The sequence below is a fragment of the Lonchura striata genome, chromosome 2, assembly GCF_046129695.1.
Source record: "Lonchura striata isolate bLonStr1 chromosome 2, bLonStr1.mat, whole genome shotgun sequence".
NCBI classification, from domain to species: Eukaryota; Metazoa; Chordata; class Aves; order Passeriformes; family Estrildidae; genus Lonchura; species Lonchura striata.
This window is the reverse complement of record NC_134604.1, coordinates 40,098,875-40,120,406: the sequence shown is the minus strand read 5'-3', so window position 1 is coordinate 40,120,406 and position 21,532 is coordinate 40,098,875. Positions and strand designations below refer to the sequence as shown.

The window sequence follows — 21,532 nt, the reverse complement described above, 5'->3', positions numbered from 1 at the left end:
CACATACTAGTAAAAGTGCCACAGCATCATTTGTAATCTTAATGAAGTCATTGCAGAAAAAGCCCTCACTCTTTGCTGGGAAGCAATGGCTGTTGTTTATGGCTCTAAAGAATTTGTTATTTTACAGACTAGTATAAGTCTGTTTGCCTCTCCTCACTGTGATTAGGGAGGGTGTTATGTACATCAAGCACAAAATTAGAATTAGAATTAAGTAGCTTTCAGTTGTATATCCCAGGCACAGCAAATGCACATCCTTGAAGTCCTTCGATGAAGCTGTGTGCAACTACTGTTTCTCCAGTGCTGTGGTTCGTAGGCAGCAGTGCTAGTATCAATAAGAGTGTTTTGCACACCAGCCTGGCAAAACTTCCCCTACTGCTGCTTGCAAATGCAGAACAATCTCAAGTGGAGAAAGCCGCTGCCTGTTTTCCAGGTGTTTTGATATGTTCTAGAATTTTCGGACAAGATTACTTACCTAGAATGTTGTGATACGGTGGTTATTAGGAAAGACTTTTTGGTCAAAAATGTCATTTCCAGTCATCCAGAGGGATGCTGTTTGCATCTTACATCCCTGCCCTGGTCTCTGGTGTCAGTTTGTCCAGGGAAGAGGCAACTGAGGCCCTGCAGCTTTTACTAGTCAGTGGTCTTTGCAATGTGGAGATCCTTGACTTCATCTATGCCTGCTCAGAAAACGAGCAAGAGCCAGAGAACAGGCATACAAAAAAGACCATTTAAAACAGGGTAGAGAAGGGCTAAGGACTCCAGTGTACACCTGACCCTCCAAAGGGGCCTCTTGCTCTGGGTTGGTCTGGAAAGTGAGGCCCTTGGTAGAGCAGAACTTGGCCGGAGTTCATGGTGACAGGTCCGGCGAGATGGGAGCACAGCCTCAAACACATGCTTCCAGTTTCCAGTGGTCAAAAAGAGATTTTGGCAGATGCCCGTGTTCAAGTGAATAGTTAGGTCTGTGATCTTCCACATCAGATCTACAGAAAGCAAAGACTTTATGGCAGCTTCACCATGCTCTTCTGATACAGGATTCTTACCCAGGCCATTTTTTCATTAGCAAAATCTTTCTTCCCCTCTCTCTGCTACAAACAGGGCTTGTCACCTGTTTCTCATCTATTTTCATTATAGAGGAGCAGTAATTGGTACATCTGGGCATTATTGGAGAAATGGCTTGGCTGGAAGCCATAATGTGGTAATTACAGACTGAACTGAGCCATGCCAATACAGAGTAAATGTATTTGCCTCTGAGTTTGTGATACTGTAACGTGTCCTTTCAGATAGATGGCTTTTTGAGGGAAGAGGAAGGAGAGAGGGGCAGCATGGAAAGCTGACCACATCTGATCTATTTTGTGCAAGTGAGGTAAGCCTCAAAGATATAAAACTGCTGTCATCACAGCAGAAAAACAACAGTGTGACCACTGTAAAATGGACCAGTGGCTTGTGAGCCAAGTGGCATGTTCTCCTGGGGAATCAGTTATCCCACGCATGACACTTGCTTCTGGCCTTTTGTAGCTGCAAGGAGCCACCAAACCAAAATAGCTCATTTTCACTGTTTTGGGGATGCTTTCTGCTAAATAGCAGCACGTGACTGCTGGTCCACCATGGAAGCCAGTGATTTAATGCAAAGTGGGGCAGCAGCCTGCACTGCCTGAAGGACAGGGAACCAGAAACCTCCAATGGTCCTGTCTGTGTCTGTGCTTTTGGAGGGGATCCTAGACACATCTCCACAAACTCCCAGCACTCCCTCCCACGTGTGATCCTTTCAGTGCAGGAGAAAGTGGTGCAAGTCTCAGTGGTGTTTTACACCACTGGTTCATGGCACACCACAGAGCCACACAATCAGAGGATAGGTGAGGTCAGCAGAGATCTCTGGAGGTCCCCTGGTCCAACCCTCCTGCTCAAGCAGAGCCATCTGGAGCCAGCTGCCCAGGATAATGTCCGGGGGAATGGACCAAGATCTTGGTGCATGTCCCATTGCACCAAGCTGGTGTCATCTGCTCTGGGCCTTGGGGTTTGGGTACAGTTCTGCAAAGCCCAGGTAGATGTTAAAGTTCAGAGGGTTTTGCCTTGAGGGAGATACCAGTGTGAGATGCTGCTGCAGTAACTGAGCTAGCACCATGAAAACTGGATGGGTAATAAGGTTTGGATTTTTGGCAGTCACTCGGCATGTCATTGGTATGCCATGGGTTTAGAGAGGCATAGGATTTCAGAATAGGGAAAGATAAGCCTTATGAAGTCAGGCATATTTCTGCGTCACTCTGGCCTCCCACATGTCATTTCCATAGTTCACTGTAGACCTTCAAAGGGGGATACTACCATGAAGGGAGGTTTTCCACAGGAGGCTCATTCTCTGCACCCCATGGGGTGCTAGCACACTGCAATTTCTCCAAATATAAAAAACTTACGTGTATATTTTGGGGTAGTGACAGCTTGTGTTTATAATCTTTCCTGTTTTCATTTCTCACATTAAATTGTCATACCTCTGATCTGTATTGAGCAAAATAATATCAAAAATGCCAAAATGGATGTGTTTAATCTTACCCTGTACATATGGAAAAAATCCAGAGTTTCCAGAAAAATCTAGCTCCAGGGTAGAGACAGCTGTGACCCAGGTGAAAGTGGCATTTGCAGAGGGCAGAAGAGAGCAAAGAGCAGGGTGGATCTGCTGCTGGACCACTGCAAGCTCCACACCAGCTGGCTATCCAGATAGAGACTGGATAGAACATTTTTATTTCTTTCTCTTACCTTTTTCTTCAATCAGGGAAAAATCATGTCCTTTTGGGCTAGGCTAAAATGGAGCAATCTGTTCATTTAGCTGCTGAGAAGGGAAATTAACTTCATTCTTATCCGTCTAGCTTATTAGCACAAATATTGCAGCTGCATTATCCTATCCCACATAAAACCCTGTACAGTAGAGCCTTTTAATTGTCTGGCTAATTGTTTGGCCTCAGAGCTGTCTATTTCCGATTGTCTAATTCTCATTAGAATGCCAGCTGACACTGAGTCCTCCAAAGCTGCCTTTAGCTGCTTTTAACCACTTCTGGACTAATTTGGTGGTGTTGAAAGCACTTACAGAAAAGCAACCAACAATAAGAAACACAGTGCAAACGTTTCTCTTCTCTAACTCATTCAGCATTTTAAATCCTGCTCATAAAGGAGTTTTGATGCTGGTTTAAATGTGTGTATCCCGACAGAGTCACAGCATTGTTGTTAGCGTTCAGAAGTGTATAAAATACGTAGACTGAAAATCTAGGCACAAATGCTTCAGTCTTTGATCTGAAACATCTTCTGAGAGCAATGGGTGTTTTTCACCCTATGAATAAGAAATAAATCAAGATGGCAGGGTGCAGGCCCCCCAGTAAGAGAAAGGACTGGTCTGTATTTCAGTGCTTTTTGTTAACCCTGTGCTATGCATTTCTGAGGACAGTCTACAAAACCTGAATGAGACAAAATCTTGGGTTCACACTCTTTATTTACTGTCATATTTTATTGCTTTGTAGCCCTTTTTTCACATTGCAGTATTTCAGCACCTATTTCAGAATCTTAGTCTGTTGCCATAGTTAAAAATTTTCACGTTGTCTGTCCCTTCAGTTGCCTTCTTTGAACAGCAATCTAGATAGAGTGACATGAGACTGGCCAAAGCTTTTTCCATGTTGCCACAAAACTGAACAAACACAGGCAGATAGGAAAACTCTGTGAGGCAGGACTCTTTCCATGTCATGTTCCCTACTACCTCACTGCCCTGAGAGAAGGTGGGGAGAAAATATGTTCTTGACAGGTTTCATGTGAAATTTGCTAACCTAAAACCTAGAGAGGAATTAAAATGTGTCCAGCTACTGTCCAGAAACTGGAGACTAGAGGTCTTCTGTGGACTTATTGACAGATTTAGCAGTAGATTTCTTGGTCAGAAACATGGGAGAAGAGTAGCAAAGGTGACAGTGCTTCACTGGTGATGGATTTGCTGGCTTTCTGCAGGTGGGGTGCCTCTTGCTTGACTATGAAGCCTTGGTGGCTAGGAGCCCCAAAGCGGCCTTTTGCTGCATCCTTCCAGTTTGTTGGGCAGAGTGAAAGATTTCAGGGAGCCTGAAAGCTTGGGAAGGTGTCCACAAGCTCTCCCAGCTTCTCTCTCCAGTGCAGTGAGCAGGTGGGCAGAAATGAGAGAAGCCCCAGCAGCCTCCCTGTTAACAGCAGGCATGACACCTCTCAGCCAGGGCACCTGGGACACCCACCCCAGCAGCCACACTGTGTTCTTTGGAGGCATTGCATTTGACATCTGTCAAAAGGAAATGCTGCAAGATTTGTAAAAATGTGCTCTTCGGTGAATTTCCTTCACAATTCTTGTAGAAAATAGTTTGGAATGGTCACGTATGAAGGTGATTAAACCTCTGTATGGTATTTGAGCCCATTCCAGGACTTGCCTTGTGCTCTTCCCCTGACCCTCTCAGCACTGCTGGGTTAACCTGCCTACTGCATCACTATCTGCAGCCAAAGGGGTTAATGGTATTTCCTACCAGCAAGGGCAGCTGAGCCCTTAAGTCTGGCATATACAACTTCTGTTTGTCTCTTGTTACAAAGATGTGGTAGCAAAATTTTACAACCAATTTATTCTTATGTGAAAGATAAAAGGGGAAGGAGAGTGAAATTTCTCCCATCTTACAACTTGCTGGTCCTGGAGACTACATCCAGAGTTGTCATGCTTTAAAGAGCAATACAGGGTCATGGATTCAGCCTCACAGCTCTTCCTCACTCCCTGAGATGGGGCATTTCCTATATTTTCCAATGAAGTTCCACTACCTGAGAGGCTTCATTTCCCAAGCATCATTTTTTAAAAATTCTTGAACTACTCCTGCCATGTATTTCTCTTCCTCATTTCATTGCTTTCTAGAAAATCACAGTGTTCTTTGACATCTTCTCCTGTCTCATGGAAGAGGAGACAGAGTTACTGGTGTCTCCTTCAGCTGTGAACACAGATGGAATTTATGTCTTTTGGGGTTGTATTTATAACTGTTTTAAAAGCATAGCAAATGCCATCTAAGACTCCTGCTAGGCTGTTTCTTCCCCAGGCACCACGCACTTCACGACTACTGTGGCACCCAAGGCAGGGATCTTTGAGCTGGTGTGAATTACTGCTTTTGTAGCTATTTCTGCATATTGCTCACAGATTTACCTGCATGAGATGCTTTCTTGAATGTAACACTTCATGTGAGACACGTGATTTCCACCTAGAGGAACCATAAATACCACCACTCTCACCTGTCTCACACAGGGACATGTAATAAATGTAATAAAATGACACATACTGTCTATTCTATGCCTTTTCTTCAGGTTTATGCCTGCATTTAGACTTCTAATTGCCATCAGGTCTCACAGCCATATAAACCTTTTTGGCTCTGTCTTTTGTAGTTTTTTTTCTTTTTCCTTGCCTATAACTAATTTCTGTAGCCTGAATTTTCAGATATCCACAAGTATCTGTTTAATTTTTCCTTTTAGTCTACATTCCTAAGGAAATAAATCTCATCCAGTTGTGTTTCTTGTCTGTAATAAGTTCTGGGCAATTTTTAAACCAAATTTGATAGAATGTTAAAGGTCTGTAACACATAAGTTCCTGCAGTTTCCATGAAAATTAGTCTGGTTAGAAGAAAGAGGGAAAAATTAAGCTGGCACTGGAGGAAAGGCAGCTGTCACTCAGTTTTCTGTGGCAGCAGCCAACTGCACAGCCAGCCATCAGGATCTGGCCACGGGAGTTTGTCCCACTAAACAGGCTGGCAGTATTAGAGGGAATTGTGCAGACTGCTTTTTGGTGGTGGGATTTTGAGGACACTGGGCACCATTCCTCAAGAAACTGGAGTTTACCAGAACCATTGCTCATGGAATGGCTTTATTAAATAGGAAGGCTAAACAAACATTTTCCTTCCTCCTGATTGTGTGTCATTTCTTTTCAAGCCAATGCTTTTGAAAACAAGAGTCTAATGTTAGCACAGCTTCCCTAGAAGAGTTTTCCAAGACTCTCTGCTCCCAGCAGCTCTTACTGAAATTAATGGGAGCTGCTGGGGCTCAGTGCTTCCAAAAATAAAAACACTTTGCCGGTGGTACAGATGCAGATGTCTAAATTTAAGCTGTAGTTTTTGAGCATCTGGGGCCTAAATCCATGTCTGAGCACTTCAAAATAAGTGGCCTGATTCTTTTATAGGTACTGAACAGCCCTACTGAAATCAAAACTTATGGGCTGTATAGTTCAGCCTATATTTGGAAGTCAAGAGGTAGGTATAGGTAGCTGAAATTTAGGCACACAAATTGGAGCACATGGATCCTGCACCTGAGAGCAAGGGTTTGTAAGGCATTCAGCCTTGGCAGGAGTGATCTTACTGAAATCGCTGGGGGCCAGAGGGAAAGAGTTAAATCAACACAGAGCACTTCTGAAGGCTCCTGGCTCAGCATGTACATCTGTGTTTAAGAAAGATGGTGGAGTAAAAAATACTTTGCAGGTGCAACACAGCCAAATTAGCATGGTAGAAGAAACCATAGGTTTTTAAAATCCTTGGACTGGAGCAGCAGCTCTTGCAGCTTAATGTATGCACGTACTGGGGGCTTTTTGTATTTATTTTCCCTGTGTGCCTTGTTGTTTTAAGAAAAAAGGAACAAACAGGGAGCAGTTGGCTGGCAGAGCCTGCGAACTCGGCGGGAGCTGCCAATGGGGCTTGCTGTGTCTTTGCAGTGAAAAGAAGGGGCTTGTGGAGTTACAACTGCTCTGCACACCCCTCCTGCCCCATCCTGCCCCGGCTCAATGGGGCTTTGTGTAGAGGCAGGGGCTGCCCGGCAGAGCAGCCTCCTTTTTCCTTCCCTGAGATGTAGACAGGCTGCTTTTAACCCTTTCCTAGCTCTATGGCAGGATTTTGATCCAAGAATACCTTTTAGGATTCTTTTCCTTCTTCCAAGCATATGAAAAAATCAAAAACAAGAACAAAAACCCAACCAAGAACCTTAAAACCACTCAAAACCCCTCACAAAACACCTTCCAAAAAACACAGAGAAACCAAACAAAGCAAATCTCACTTTTTTTTAGGCACTGATTCAGCACTGATTAAGCAAACAGTGCTTAGATGTTGCTGATGAGAGAGAGGATTTTTAAGTTGAAAAGTTCAGTCCACAGCTATCAGGACCCAATCCAGCACACCATCCTCAGTAATGTGGGAGAAGTTTAATGGGTGAATGAAAAGAGTCAGGATTTATTTGATCAGAGGTAGATGATTTATTACCTTCTGTTTGACAGCTGCAGGATTAAATGTACTATTGAGTCAGAGGTGGCTGCCTGTAAGGAGATTTACCTGTGAATGTGCCCCCTGAGTGAAACAGTCTGGATTTACTAAAGATGCCAGATTTACCATAAGCAAATGAGAGTTATAGAGGCCCACATGATTAAGTGACAAAATGGAGGTGGAAACTCAGAGGACATGAGGTGGAACACAAGGGAATGACAGTTCAAAAACATGGACTGAAAAGCAGAAGAGGATAAAGCATTTGGGCAGGAGGCTTGAAAGGCTCTTAGGTGCTAAGAGGCAGAAGAAACACTGTTCAGATACCCTTATATAGCACTGGCCTTGAGTGTTTGCCTGTCCTCCACTGGAAAAATGTGGCAAAACATTGCCAAAGGTTCCTAGTGCTATTTATGGAAATGAGATAAAATTGAAGCCAGGTTTGGGGTAAGCAAAACCTCCTTATTCCAGAGCTGTAAAACAAAAACCCTGGTTTGGATTAAGGACCTGCTGGATCTGCATCTTCCGAGCTGGTGAGAGGGGAGCTGGTGGGCGAGGAATGCCATGAGCGTGTTGCTCTGCCTCGGAGAGCTGCTGGGAGCTGGCTGTCACGGTAATGCAATACTGCAGAGTTTTGGTGCTCTACGTGTTTGTTTAGACTTGACAAAAACTCAGGACCATAATCTGCAATAGTTTATTTGCACAGGCTGGGAAGACAAGGTCATTGTTGTAATTTGAAAGCCCTGTAATTTAAAAGTTTGTACTAACGATTTGTGGTTGTATGCCCACCGAAGTATGTAAGGGTCTGTGTGTGGAGTATCCACTGCTGGGAAGTAAAAACTGTGTCCATACAGGGAAGACATGGTGCCAAAGTCAGAGTTCTGGAGACAAACCCTGGGGAGTCACTGGCAGTGCTATAAATGAGCACACCAAACACAAAGCCTGTGGGATGTGCCTGTCCCTCTGACCTGCATGTAGGTGTCCATTTACCAGCTTGTTTGCAGGTTTGATCTGTCCCTGTATTTGAGTTCACATGCAAGTGTGCTGAAGGGGCACATCTTCGGTGCTGCCTTCTAAAATCTGGCTCTAATTTCAGACCAATTTACTATTCTGATGAAATGAACCTGCAAAACATATGGCCCAAAGAGCATTCGCCTAAGTGGCCTGCACAGTTCAGGTTTGATTTGTGACTTCTCTTTACGTTCCCATTCATGTGGGAGTCCATGATAGTTCTTTACACAGAATAAACCAAAATCTGTCCGCAGGTGCCTCTCATCAGGGTAAGGGCTGCAGACAGGCTCCAGGGTCCAGCCTTCGTCTGGGGCAATTGCTGCTACTGCTGTAGAGGATGATGCACACACACCATGGGCCACAGAGGAGGCAGGCACTTGTTCAGCTTGTGCCTGTTTGTCCTCCAGACAGACATTGCAGCCACACAGAGAAATCCAGTCTGGGGGCAGGGGAAAGAAGGGAGAGAGTGCAGAAAGAAAGAAATCGTTTAAAAAAAACCCCACCATGATGGAGATTTGGTAGTGGTTTTTAAATCACATTTAGACATAAATCCTTCGAGTTCACAATTTCCATAGATTAGTGGCATCTGTGGACCCCAGATAGACTGTAATCACTAAGATTGTTCTAATCTTCCTATGGGAGGTTTTTCAAAGGAAGTATTGAATTACACCAATTCTTAGTAGAGCTGGGTTTTAACTTGCAAGAAAGTGCTTTAAATCCAAATGCATACATTAGTGCCAGACCTATAAAGTCAGGGTATAATGCTTGTGACTTTCATACATCCTGATGTGTAATTTGTTATCCGGACAATAAAACTTCACAAGAGACACACATGTTCAGTTGCACCCACTGGTAAGTATATTACAAACCATCAGGCCCATGTTGTCACCTTTAGACTTTCTATGTGACAGTCTTTTGAAGCACAGTTCTGCCCTTTGAAGAGAGCAGTGCTTGACTCAGGCACCAAGGTTGCCCTAATTGAATCTTGCTACAGCATAAATGTTTCATGTCATTGTCTTGTGTGCCTACTCCCAACCCTGCTCCCATCACACTCTGAAAGTAAGCAGAGTTGAAAATTATGTGGTTGAAAAGAGATCTATTTGGTATGGAAAACTGTGTACAGAGACAGCAAAGCTGTGTTCCCTTCTTGTGAGCAGAGCATGCAGGGGAACATCAAAGAACATCAGCAGAGTAAATCTAATTCTCCTCACACACATATAAATGCAAGATGGAATCGCTTCTAGAACACACTAGAGGGATGTGGGAAGCTGATGTGAGATGGAAATACTGATTGCTGAGTCAGATTCATCACTGGTACATGAAAATGAAATGGAATTACACCAGAGATTATATTGTCCCCATATGGGGTTTTATGCCTGGTAAATTCTCAGTTTCAATGGGTATCAAATTTGCGCCTGCTGTACTGGGTTGCACAGCTGAATGCTTTTGCCCCAGTGCTAAGGGATTAAATAGACAATTGAGGTTTCTCAGAAAGGATGTAGAAAATGTAAATCAAAAAGAGTGTCCCTGGAACTGGTTACAGCGCTGACAGCCCTTACAATGCATGCTGCCTCCAACTGCTTGCAGTGACCGGCTGCAGGAGCACCCGTGCTGATGCAGAGCAGCGTCGGGGCCGTACTCGAGGTGACTGGAACATGGCACTGAGAGTCCCCACAAGTCCCCAGCAGCCCGCTCCAAGAGGTGCCATCCGCAAGCTGGAAAGCTGAATCAATCCTCCCCTGTGGCCAGGAGAGCTGGTGTGTAGCTGGTGTGGGGAGCTGCCAGGGATATCCCTGCTCTGGAGATGGGGCTGTGTTCTGCGGAACTGTGCCCCGCAGCTCGGTGGCTGCTTTGTTTACCATGCCAGACACCGGTGTGGGGAAGTGTTTGCCTTTGCATTACATTCAGCTAACTGAAATGTTAGGGGCCCATCAGGAAAGTCTGGAGGAGTCTAAGGCAATGCTGTGCCTGCCCTGAGCAGAAATATGCTGGAGGGAAGGCTCTGACCTTGGGAACAAGTTCATGCTGTGCTGTATTTCTCTATGATCAAAACAATTTGCTTTACCAGAGGGTAAACATTTTTGTTACCTTCTTGGGAACCAGTCAGCACTTCTTTTATGACAATGCAAGTTTCCAGTTTGGGGTTTATTTAGGGGGAAAAATATCTTTTTGGTTTCATTTGGTTTGAGGTTTTTGTTTGTTTTGGAAGAGTACTGCTTCCTTACAAGGGACCACAGAAATTCATTCTCCACAGCTGTGTAAAAGCCAAGCTGTGCAGAGGAAACCTGTTCCAAGCACTTGTTGATGTTCATGCAGGCTCCACTTTGTGTGATGGGACAAGCAATGACCATGACAGAAGGCTGTAATGACAAGTCCTTGCATCAGAGTGATGTTGTCATCACCATGACGTAGAGCTAGTTGCTTTAGTAGATGAAACACAAATAAGGAGTTGATAAAGACAATGCCAAGCTTCACCACACTGTGCTTAGTGTTAGTAACCATTTGCTGTCTACCATGCCATGGTGGTGTGAGTAGAGCTGTGTAGTACAGAGAGTGGATTTAAAATAAGAGCAACCTGCAGTGATGTCAAGGGTGTTAAGGGAAAGATGATGAAACCATGGTGTGGTTTCATGAGCCAAATCTGCAATTATTCAGTTTTGGCAGCCACACTTAATTATTTTACTTTCCTGTGTGAAATTAACAGGGTTACAACCCAACTGTGCCCCTATGTTGGATTCCCCAAAGTACTGCAGAGTTTGGTGTGGGCTTTTGATGTGGGCTTTTGGTGTGTCCACCCTCCTGCCTGAGGATCTGAGTGTTGGTGTATGTTTGAACAGGAAAAGGCAGCTGACCTGATTTTGTGTGCAGAGCTTATCCTGGTTTTGGTGACAGTGAGACATTTCCCAGGGTCCATTAAACTGCTTTGGCTCTGAGTGGACTTTCTCCAGTGTTCAACTTGTTAATCATCAATGTCAGCTCACACATACATCCTGGCTTAAGCAATTTGCCATGGCATAGCTCTTGCTGTAATGCACATTTGGAATGATTATCTGTGTTCCCTCCTAGCTGAACACATCTTCTGTCGACGGGTCAGCCCTCTTGGGAGCTGCCAAAGTGACCTCTTTGGAGTGATGGTGAGCAAAAGGGCTTCTTAAAAAGCAATGAAACATTTGAGGAGACATTGCACATCCTGGCTGCCTTCGGGTGGTACTAGCCTGGCAGGCTGGTGGTGAGCTCCATGCCTTGGATAGCTGGATCTCCACGGCTGTGCTGTGCAAAAGTAGTCTGCTGCTTTTTCTGCACAAACATTTGACATGTAGCTACTTCACCCCCATCTGTTATCAGCCAATCTGACATTCAGGACAAACCTGAATGTGTCGGAATAGACAAGCTCTGTCCAGGTATTTTATGTGATTGAGGAGAGACTCAGTTCTCCATGCATGTGTAACCAGTCTCAGAGGTTGAAGTCCTTCTCCAAGGCCTCTTTGCTCTGTGGGTCTTCTCTTTGTCACCTCTTGTTTATTTCCTCCTTGCTGTCAGCAGATCAGCAGGACATATTAACTGAAGCGTAATTCTGGACTAGGGTTGGCTCCCATCCACTGGGTTGGACTGGCCTCACTTCACACAGCCATATACACATGTCCAAAAATATTCTTCAACTTTAGCAAAGACATATGGAAGAAGAACAAAAATATATTCACGCAATAAGAGTAGCAATAAGACTGACTGAGTTGTCTGAATTGTCACAGGCTTTGTACAGATCTTTGTCTCTCAGGAGGAACTACATTTACAATTTACATGGATGCTTTATCTTGATTTATTGGAGATTCTTTTACAAAAACAATATGATTATGAAATACAGGTATCCTCAAGTGGATTATTTTTCACAGAGGGATTATTTTCTCTGTCTCTTACGTTTCTGAGTCTAATACTAATGAATTAGTAACTGAGAAGTATCAGGGGAAACAGTGCTCCTTATTTTTGTCTGACATATGCTGTGGTGAACTAGAAATCTTTGGAAGGCAATAATTCTTTGGAAGTGGTAATAAGTATGATAAATCTTGGTGAGTTAAGAAACATGTGATTGCAAGGCCCATTTCATATTTCACAGCACTTAGGCAAAAACTTTACCCCTTGCAGTTTCTACATGGATGTAGTTCAAAAGTTTCTATGGTCAGATTTAGGCCCAAATTAGCATGTTTGAAGCCACAACACCTTAGCTGAGCTGCAAAGTTTTCCATGTTCATACAGGCTCTTAGCCTGGGGCCACAGTAAAAGACTAATCTCAACACCAGCTAATTACAGGCTAAAATATGACAAATTACCTTCCTTCAGTCTTCCAGTAAGTGCAAGGTGAATTACCATGGCTCAGCTGACCCATGCTGTAGGATCCAGCTTCAGATTGTAAACACATCTAGTATCTAAACTTCTTCTTTACTCGATGGCGACCTAGGCAGGTCAGGAGCGTTTCACCTGATGTAACATTGCCTTTTCCTAAATATGAATAGGCCTGTGTTCATCCATGTTAACACATTGTGCATCTTAGAGCCTGTCCAATCTCTGAGATGTCAGTTCATATTGCTTAACTGCCATTGGGACTATTTTTGGAACAAGGCTGTATAGATCCTGGGTTAGGGTATGAAATGCACTGAAATAGTGAAGTACTCTTACGAGGTACATTCATCTTGGATCTGTTTCCAAAGGGCTGCATTATCAGTGCTTTGCATCATTGGGGTCAAAACTGCAAGCAGCCTTTGTTGACTCACTGGACAAAATAAATTAGAGGCATATTGGAAGAATACAGCTTTTCATAAGATTATACTCACATTGATCTTTCCTAATGTCATGATTTCTGTTACAGTGAGATGATGAATTATTGCATCTTAACTCCATGTCATAGGGACAGAACTGATGTGATCATTCATTTATAGATGGAGTGCAGAGAGCCATAGATCAAGCACTACAAAAAGTGAGGCAAGCTGGTGGGACATGATTGCCTGTACAAATGGGATCACCTGTTAAAATGGCCTGTGGTTGATTTCTGTTTCAAACCAACTCAAATGTTTCACTCACACAGCTCACCATCCCCAACAGACAATTTGAATGCATATTCAAACCCTACATTGGAAGTTAGAAGAGTGTAAGGATTTGAATGTGGTTTGTGGTGTGTTGGTGGTGGTGAACAATGGAGAATGACCCCAGTAGTATTCAATTTCCTAGCAGGAATACATGTATATTGGTTCTCCATAAAGTTGCACATGAATTGGCACAGAACAAGAAAGCAAACTCAGATTTTGTGCCTTCTAAACCCTTGATTTAACAGCAGTTTTATATATCTGGCAACCAGATAAGAAGAAAGCAAAGCATGGCTTGTAAAGAGATTGAAAAAGCTACAGCACTTTCTTCTCTTGGAGAAGATTGCAATGGTGGTGCCCAGGCTGGTGGTGATCTCTGCTGGTGGTGATCTCTGCTGGTGATTCTGCACAGCACAGCATGGAACAATACTGGGAGCTATCTGGGAGCCATGAGAATGTCAGGGGAAGCTAGTATGGAAAATGTGGTGATTGAATCTTTCCATACATTATTTTCTAATTGAACATTATCTTTTTTTTTTTTTTTTTTCTGTCACACAGCCTTGATGGCCACAGACTTTTTCCCTAGGACTCCCAGGGGGATCTTCTCTGAGCTTGTAATTTACCCACAGACAATATATAACATTTCCGCATTTAATATGGAGAAATTCAGCTAATATGTAATATGTACATCGCCAGAGAACTGTGTTGCTCCCTCATGTTTGATGACTATGAATAGAGTTCCTTAAACCTTATCCCTTAGTATCAGTTGGCTGTTTGACAAATCCACTCTCTCATGGGATGAGTAAATATCAGTCTGTTCCCAGGAAGATTAACAAGTAAAATGATTGAGGAGAATGAAGGAGAAAAACCAACACAACAAACAACTTTTCAGCATGTTGCACTTTTGACTGCCCTCCAGACTTCACTTAGACTTAGTAGCCTCTATTTTTAAGGTGCTTTAATTTGCCTGAATTCATAAAATTTTGGGAAGTCTTTAAAAATGGGGTATTTTTCTCACTAAAGCAGCTAATTTGAGGAAGGATTTAGCACTTTGAATAAAAATCCTTGGTCTTCTTAGGAAAGAAATGGGTAAAAGCACAGTCAATCTTTGCCTGCAACACCATAGAATATATCTTGCTTAATTGAAATCACAGTTTCCTCCATGATCTGCTTTACAAAAAGAGCTTGGGCAGCACTGGTCTTCAGTCTGGGAGAGACTGTGACAGGTCTCAGGAACCTCTTGCACACAGAAACTTTTCAGCGACTTGGTCAACTTGGTGTTGTCTCACCAGCCAGGTTTCTGCCCATATGATCCATCCCAAATCTCCTGTGTATTTGGAAATGTGCGTCTTGGGCAGCTGCTTCACTTGGCCTTAGAGCCTTAGAACAGCTCACTGTTGCTGATACTAAGGAAATATGAAGCACTAGCAAAGTGGAGGGCTTCATTTTACAGGCACTTGGCTTTCCTTTTGCACTTGCAGCAAAGACTCAGGATCCAGCCTTTTAAATTGCATTTCCTAACTGCATATCATTGTACATTAATTAAAATACACATCTGAAATACAGTGAAGTGATCCATGGCATCTGACTCTACAGGCTTCTGAGAGCCAGTTTATGTAAAAATAGCTCTACATACACCTCCTAATCCCTGCCATTGACACCAGCTGAGGACTCTTTACTTCATTACCTAAACATGATAATGGCATGCTCCCACTTCCCCAGTCATTTTATCCAAGGAATACAAAGATCTCTCCTTATGTTAATGAGTTTATCAGCCTGACAGCCTCAGAGCAAGTCAAAATGTAAAATGAGGCATGGAGAAACTAAATCTACCCACAATGACCCCGTGCAAACTGGGATTGAACTGGTTGTTAGGAACTGCCTCACCTAAAATAACACAACTAAACACAAAAGTATAACTCTTTGATGTTTTTTGTTTCTTTGCATTTGTTTGGTTGTTTGGTTTTTGGGGATGTAGTTAATTTTGTTTATTTGTTTGTTTTTATGGGAGTGCTACTAATATTTAGAAGAATCACTTTTCAGCTACTGGGTCCTGTCTTTTGCAGTTGCAGCTAGGAAGGAGTTGGCACACTGGAACACCAAGCTGAGTAATTTCTTCTTAGGTTTCTTCTCAGGATGACACAGGTAGTTTTACTCCTGAAATGCATAAACCAACCTGGGACTCAGGGAGTGCTGGGTTTTGAAATTAAAAGAGAGGCGAGAGGGAGAGAACTTGGGTTTTCCCTTGGGATGTAAGCTTTGTGTCAGGTAGGAAACAATTTGTATGACTTCAGGAAATCCCCCAGTTTGAGAAAGAGAGGTTCAGGAGTTAAATCTGTGCTTTTTGGTAATTAAATGGAGTGTGCACATCTGGCTTTGTGCAAGGGTGAGGAACATGGATGTTACCTCTCTAGTGCAGCTGATGGTTAAAACTGTACAGTCTAAACAAAACCACTCATTAGTGCAGGTGATTTCCTTCTGGTCACAACAAGGGTTTCCAGCTCAGGCTGGGAGAAAGCCCATGCAGTAGATGTAAACCTCTCTGCTCCTTGCCTCTCCTCAAGGCAAGATCATCAACTTCTGAATCAGATAGTTGTATAGTCTGCTCTTGCAAACCTCCAACAAGATTCCTAATCTTCTGAAGGCAACCTGTCCTATGGTACTTAACTGTGTTGCAGTTTCCTTTGGTGGCTTGAGACAAGATTAAAATAAATTATAGGCTATTACATTACAGAGAGTAGGTTTACATGTTCTTTTACTTATTCACCTACTTCATATGGAAACAAGGTTCTAAGTAGTGGTGATTCCTAACCACTAAGGCGTAAGGGTGTTTTTTTGGGGTACATTTATCTTTATCAGAACATTAGAAAAATTTTCATTGATATCCAAAGTGATTATGATAAATATAAATGTAAACTTTGTAATGAGGTCTCTCCATGTCTGGTAATTTTCCACCAGTATCTTCCTTGTGTGTACTGTGAACTTAAGTAAATTTGTGGTAATTCTAAAAATGGGTGTGTTTAGTGTGAGGATATCTAATGGTTTTTAATAAATTTTTCATGCAATATATATATTAATTTGGAAATGAAACAGTTATGTGGAAAAGATAGCAAAAGCCATTTAAGGAGAAAGGTGTGTTAATTACTTCAAGTGAAATACGTTTCATGTTATTCCGCTGCACTACACAGTTACTGTTAGACACCCAAAAAATAGCAAGCATTTGCAAGAAAACATCTTCACATTGAGTTAGATGGGGAATTAATTATTGATTGGAAATAACAGAAGGAAGACTGTGGGACCTCCAGGCAGATCTGCATCTGCAGATCTGTGTCTGTCATCAGGGATCCTCTCTGGCACGTGATGGTGGAGAACCAAAGCCAAGTCTCTGCCCTGTCTCCCCCTTTCAGTGGGACAGTGAGGCCTGAGGAGTACCAATGACCTGTGGCTGTGCCACCTAAAAATGCACAAATTCTCATCTGTGAAGATGAGGTGGTAGGTCCTTGATGCCATCACATTTGATGGGACCAGTGCCTTTTTGATGGGATTTAGCCCTTCCGGAAATGGTTTAGGGTTACATCCCCCCTCTCTCAGGCTCAGCAAGGACACCAAGCAATTGGTTTCACTTCAGCTTCAAGTCATTCTCTAATCTGGGTAGCCTGGGTTTGGCTTTGATTGTAGACTCAAAAGTGGAAAATTTAACCCTTGCATGTTCAAGGATGGCAGTGTTCATTGAAATGAAGAGCTATGCTCTCTTTCCTTAACAGTTTGGAGCAAACTTTCTGTTGTGAGGCAATGGATGCCAGTGCAGAAGGACCTGGAAAGGACCCTGACAGGGTGGTACCAGGGTGCTGTCCCACACAGGTGTTTGAACAGGAACAAACACCTGGTCTTGGTGGTGAGGACCACCCCAGGCCTGCTCCTCCTGACCAGAGGAGCAGGTCTGGCCTGTGAGGTGTAGCAAGCACAGCTGGTTGGGTTTATTGACTTCATTTAAGCTGTGGTGGGGCACAGGAATGCACCACAGGGACCTCCAGACAGCATTGCTCACACAGCTTTCATGCCTTATGAAGCCTTTTTCTGTTTCTTGACCCTCCTCTTTATCATTGTTTCTCATCCCTGTTCTTCTCCCAAGTAAATCACCCAGACCTATTCATTTCTCCCCTTGGTTTCATCCCACAGGGGCAGATGGGCTTTGCAGGCAGTATAAATTTGAAAATGGTATCAAGCTGCCAGCTGAGGAATAAAGCATCACCATTTTTTGATGCATGAAGCCAGACTTTTCTCACTTTAGTATTTGTCAAAGCATCTAGGAAATGACTCATTTTTTTTTCCAGGTCTCTACAGAAGCCACTGTTGGACTACATCCCTGTATCAAGTATTGGTCAGATCTTTCACAATATTGTTTACAGCTCATTTTTAGGCTTGTTTCATGCAGTGAATCCTTGTGTTATTTTGGACAGTAGCAGGTGAAGTACAGAAGAGAGGAAAAGATTAAAACTTCCAGAGAAGCACTCTGCTGCATTGTTGCTCAGCCATGCATGTGGTACAGCTAAAAATAACAGCTAATGGAATGGGAAGCCAAGGCAATCTGTTGATTTATAATGGGTTTTTTCCTGGTTTATTGCTTGAGTGCCTTGCCCACTGAAATTTGACATTGGAGCCCAACTGCCATTAGAAAATCAAATACTCTTCTCTTCCTTACTATACAGGCCTCTAAATTTTCTTTGCAAGAGACATTCTTTTCTAATATAATTCAGGCAAATTAGACAGATGACTTCTAAATGAATCAAAGCATTTAATTCTCTTTCAGTGATAGTTACAAGACGATGTCTATAGGCTAAGGACCAGTGTAAGTGATACACATTCTAATCTGACCTGGACCTAAGAAATTTGCTTTGTCTGGATTTATAGTTCTTTTTTGATTTGAGTTTGTATCATTGGTCTGCATCAAAAAACTTGGATATAATAAATATAGGTGTTCAGGCTTTCTTTCTTTTTTCTTTTCTTTCTTTTCTTTCTTTTCTTTCTTTCTTTCTTTCTTTCTTTCTTTCTTTCTTTCTTTCTTTCTTTCTTTCTTTCTTTCTTTCTTTCTTTCTTTCTTTCTTTCTTTCCAGATTCAGAATTAATCCTTAAGTCCACTTTAGAAAAGGATTTGGTACTAGTAAAAGAAAAAAAAAAAGCAGGACTATTGATCTATTTGCATATTTTTTACTTTTAAAAGCACAGTAGATCATACACTGAGAAAGTAATATTTTACATGGTTTGTAGAAAATAAATCTGTTTTATCACTGCAATAAAAAAGAAGCCAGATGTTTAGAGGAACATGTTCCATATGGAAGAGGCTTAAAATTGTGGAACTTGCTAAAACCATGCAAAGCTGCAATTATGGAGAAAACAGGAAGGCAGCTTCCTCCCTGAATGTGCACCATTTCCCAAGGAGGAAGCAAGCCTTTTTTCTCTGCTCTTTGTTGATTTTGAAGCAGAGAGACAACTACTAAGCCATGACCATAAAAGGCTTAAGCTGCCGGTGACATCAGTGGTAAAATCACCCCTCTTCCCTCCCCATAATGACTCTAACTATGCTTTTGAGAGACTTCTGCTTCCCCTATAAAAGGATGGAGGATGCATGGATTTCTTTGTTTTGTGGCCAGGATACAATCTAATGTAGGGATATTGGCGCTGTCACTTTTATGATCATATTTCCAGCTTTGCAGAAAGATAAGGTGCCTCCTAAACTTCCATGAAACGAAACAAAGAACCTCCTTAATTAGCTAATTTGATTTCTCTTTATGACCCAAGCCCTTTGTGCTGAGGTGTGGCCTCTACATCTCCAAGCATGCCCTGCTCATCTAGGTGGAAATGTGTTGGCTGGCTTTAACTCAGTGGGCACCACAGGTTTATTGCTTAAAATGTTGTTTGAGAGGAGGAGGAACAACATGGCACTATGGAGAGCCTATGATAGCATTTACTTTTTTAATGGGGGCTGAAAGCAGCCTAAGTGCTGCTAGAGGAGAGCAGGGGTGATCCTTTGCTTTCAGAGGATCTGCCTGCTTCTCTGCTAACACTCCTGAGTGAGGCTGGATGCTGATGTTGCCAGCAGTTAGCATTTAATCCAAAAGCCCACAGCATTTTGCTCCAGTCCCCAGGCTGATTCCATGAGAAACTGAGGCTTTGAATTCCCAAAGTGCACTGAACTCATTATCATGCTGTGCTGGGTGCTGCAACATGGGCAAATCTGCATTTTCACCTTACCTGTAAAATCATGCTCTTCTTAGCATAGTCTGCTGTTATCTTATTTGGTAGGTGTGAGGAGAGAAAGAAACCCACTAAATCCTGACTTTTTAAATCAGAGTCAAATCTTGCATTTAAAAGCATGCCATGAAGCATTTGATTTCTGCCTGTCATTGTAGTTTTATGTTTTGAGCAGAAAAAGGAGGCAAAATATGATGGAAAGTTGATCTTTGTGCAAATATATCCCAGGGGGCCAGTAAAAACAAAATCCCAAATTGGTTGTACTGCAGCTATCTTTGGTTTTCTCTATATCTTTCTGACTCTGGGGACTTTATCCTTTGCCTTGTGAATACTTGCATTGCCCCTACATTTCCTCTATGACACTCTTCCTGGGCAGTTCTGACTGCTGTGTTTGGAAGAGGGAATATTTTCCCCCATTTAATCTGTGCAGTGGATATCTTCCCTTGTGATGGATTCTCTCATTTTACTTCTAGGCACTGCTTGTTCTTGATTATGTGCTTTATTTCTAACCCTGAGTTTTACCTGTCTGCTTGGTGGGTGTGTTCCTGAGTGCTACAGGCACCACCTTGCAAACTGGTGACCATATAGTGTATGTGGCATTATAGCAGAGATGGGGAGATGGATGAAAGTAAGACATGCTCACACTTGAGGAAGTGTAAGTGGCTTTTTGAATCATGAAGTCATGAGGCAAGCTGTCATTTCATGAGTCACCACCAGCAGCATTCTCTATCCTCCACCTGGGGCACCCACTGGTCTCTCCTGAGAACACCAGTGAACTGAAATCCTTGGGGTCAGTGTAGGAGGATTTGGGCAACAATAAACCAGAATATCCAATTAGGTGATTCAAGAGTCATCTAAATAATCACCAGTGCTTGCAGGAAATGGCAGAATGGTTGTGGAAAGGGGACAATGTGAAGCATCATCAACCTCAGCTCGATTTAACTAAGAGCATTTTTGTTTCTAGCTTGTTTTATCACACCAAACCAGCTACATTCATGGGATTTGGTGAGTGTGCTGCTGCACTGCACTGGAAGTTTTGACAGTTCTTTTAGTGCCCATTAACAGGCTTAAGAGATAGGCCAGCAAGGAACCAGGATGACATCCTCTGGAGCACAGGGCTTCAAAGCAAATAGCTTCCCCCTCCCTCTTCCCCCTCACGCTCTAAGGGCAGTGCCTCAATGATTTTGGAGTTACAGATTTTGCAGCTGCAGTGAAAAAAAAAGTGCAGCATATTGTAAGGACGCAAGAAGTATTTGTGAGATCAGAGCAGAGTGATTTATGAAACAGTGAAAGGAAAAGATGTAGCAGCTTGAAATTCTCATGCACACATTTCTAGATGATAAAGCTTTTTGGTGGGGGAAATAGTTTTTAAAATCCCTACCTTTTCTTCTTCTTCTGTGAGCTGCCTCTCTATATCATGCAACAGAAACAAAGGTCATGGAAACCCATTTTTTCCCCTTACCTCATCATCTCTGCCTTTCGCAAATGCATGTGGAAACATTATTTTCCCCTCTTCACCATTTTAATTTTTTAAATCTTTAATATATAATTAATGATAACATTTTTATTCTTCATTTATGCTCCAGTATTAACATAGATTCATTCCTTGAAGAATTTCCTTCATAGCCAGTGGTAGATAGAAAGACACAACAATTTTGAGCTCATGTTATTGAGGTTTTTTATAAATTCTGTCTTATGTATCTGCTGGCTGCACTAGAAATTATGCCTCTTTTATAAGCTAAAGGTGCTAAATATTAATGTATGTTTTACTAAATACCAACGTCTATACATAAGGCAGAATGGGTTAAAGTACTGGTCACAATTGTTATTTAAATCAGCAAGTAAAAACTTTTAATTTAAATATTTTTTTAAGTCTTTGTTTGTTTTGTCTAATTTAGATATTTTCCAAACAAAAAATTGAAGTCTTTGCTTCACAAC

The 21,532-nt window shown here is 42.5% G+C and overlaps 1 protein-coding gene across 2 annotated transcripts in view; it reads left to right on the top strand.

The window, feature by feature from the left end:
* Nucleotides 1-21,532, top strand: part of MAML2 (mastermind like transcriptional coactivator 2) — a 207,998-nt gene that overhangs the window by 62,300 nt on the left and 124,166 nt on the right. The window contains exon 1 of one of the 2 annotated variants that reach the window (XM_021536553.3): nt 1,130-1,363. The exons of the other annotated variant lie outside the window; for it this stretch is intronic. The gene's annotated coding sequence lies outside the window, so the exon portion shown is untranslated. Of the gene's footprint in view, nt 1-1,129; nt 1,364-21,532 lie in introns of those variants that run through there. 2 annotated transcript variants of the gene reach the window in all.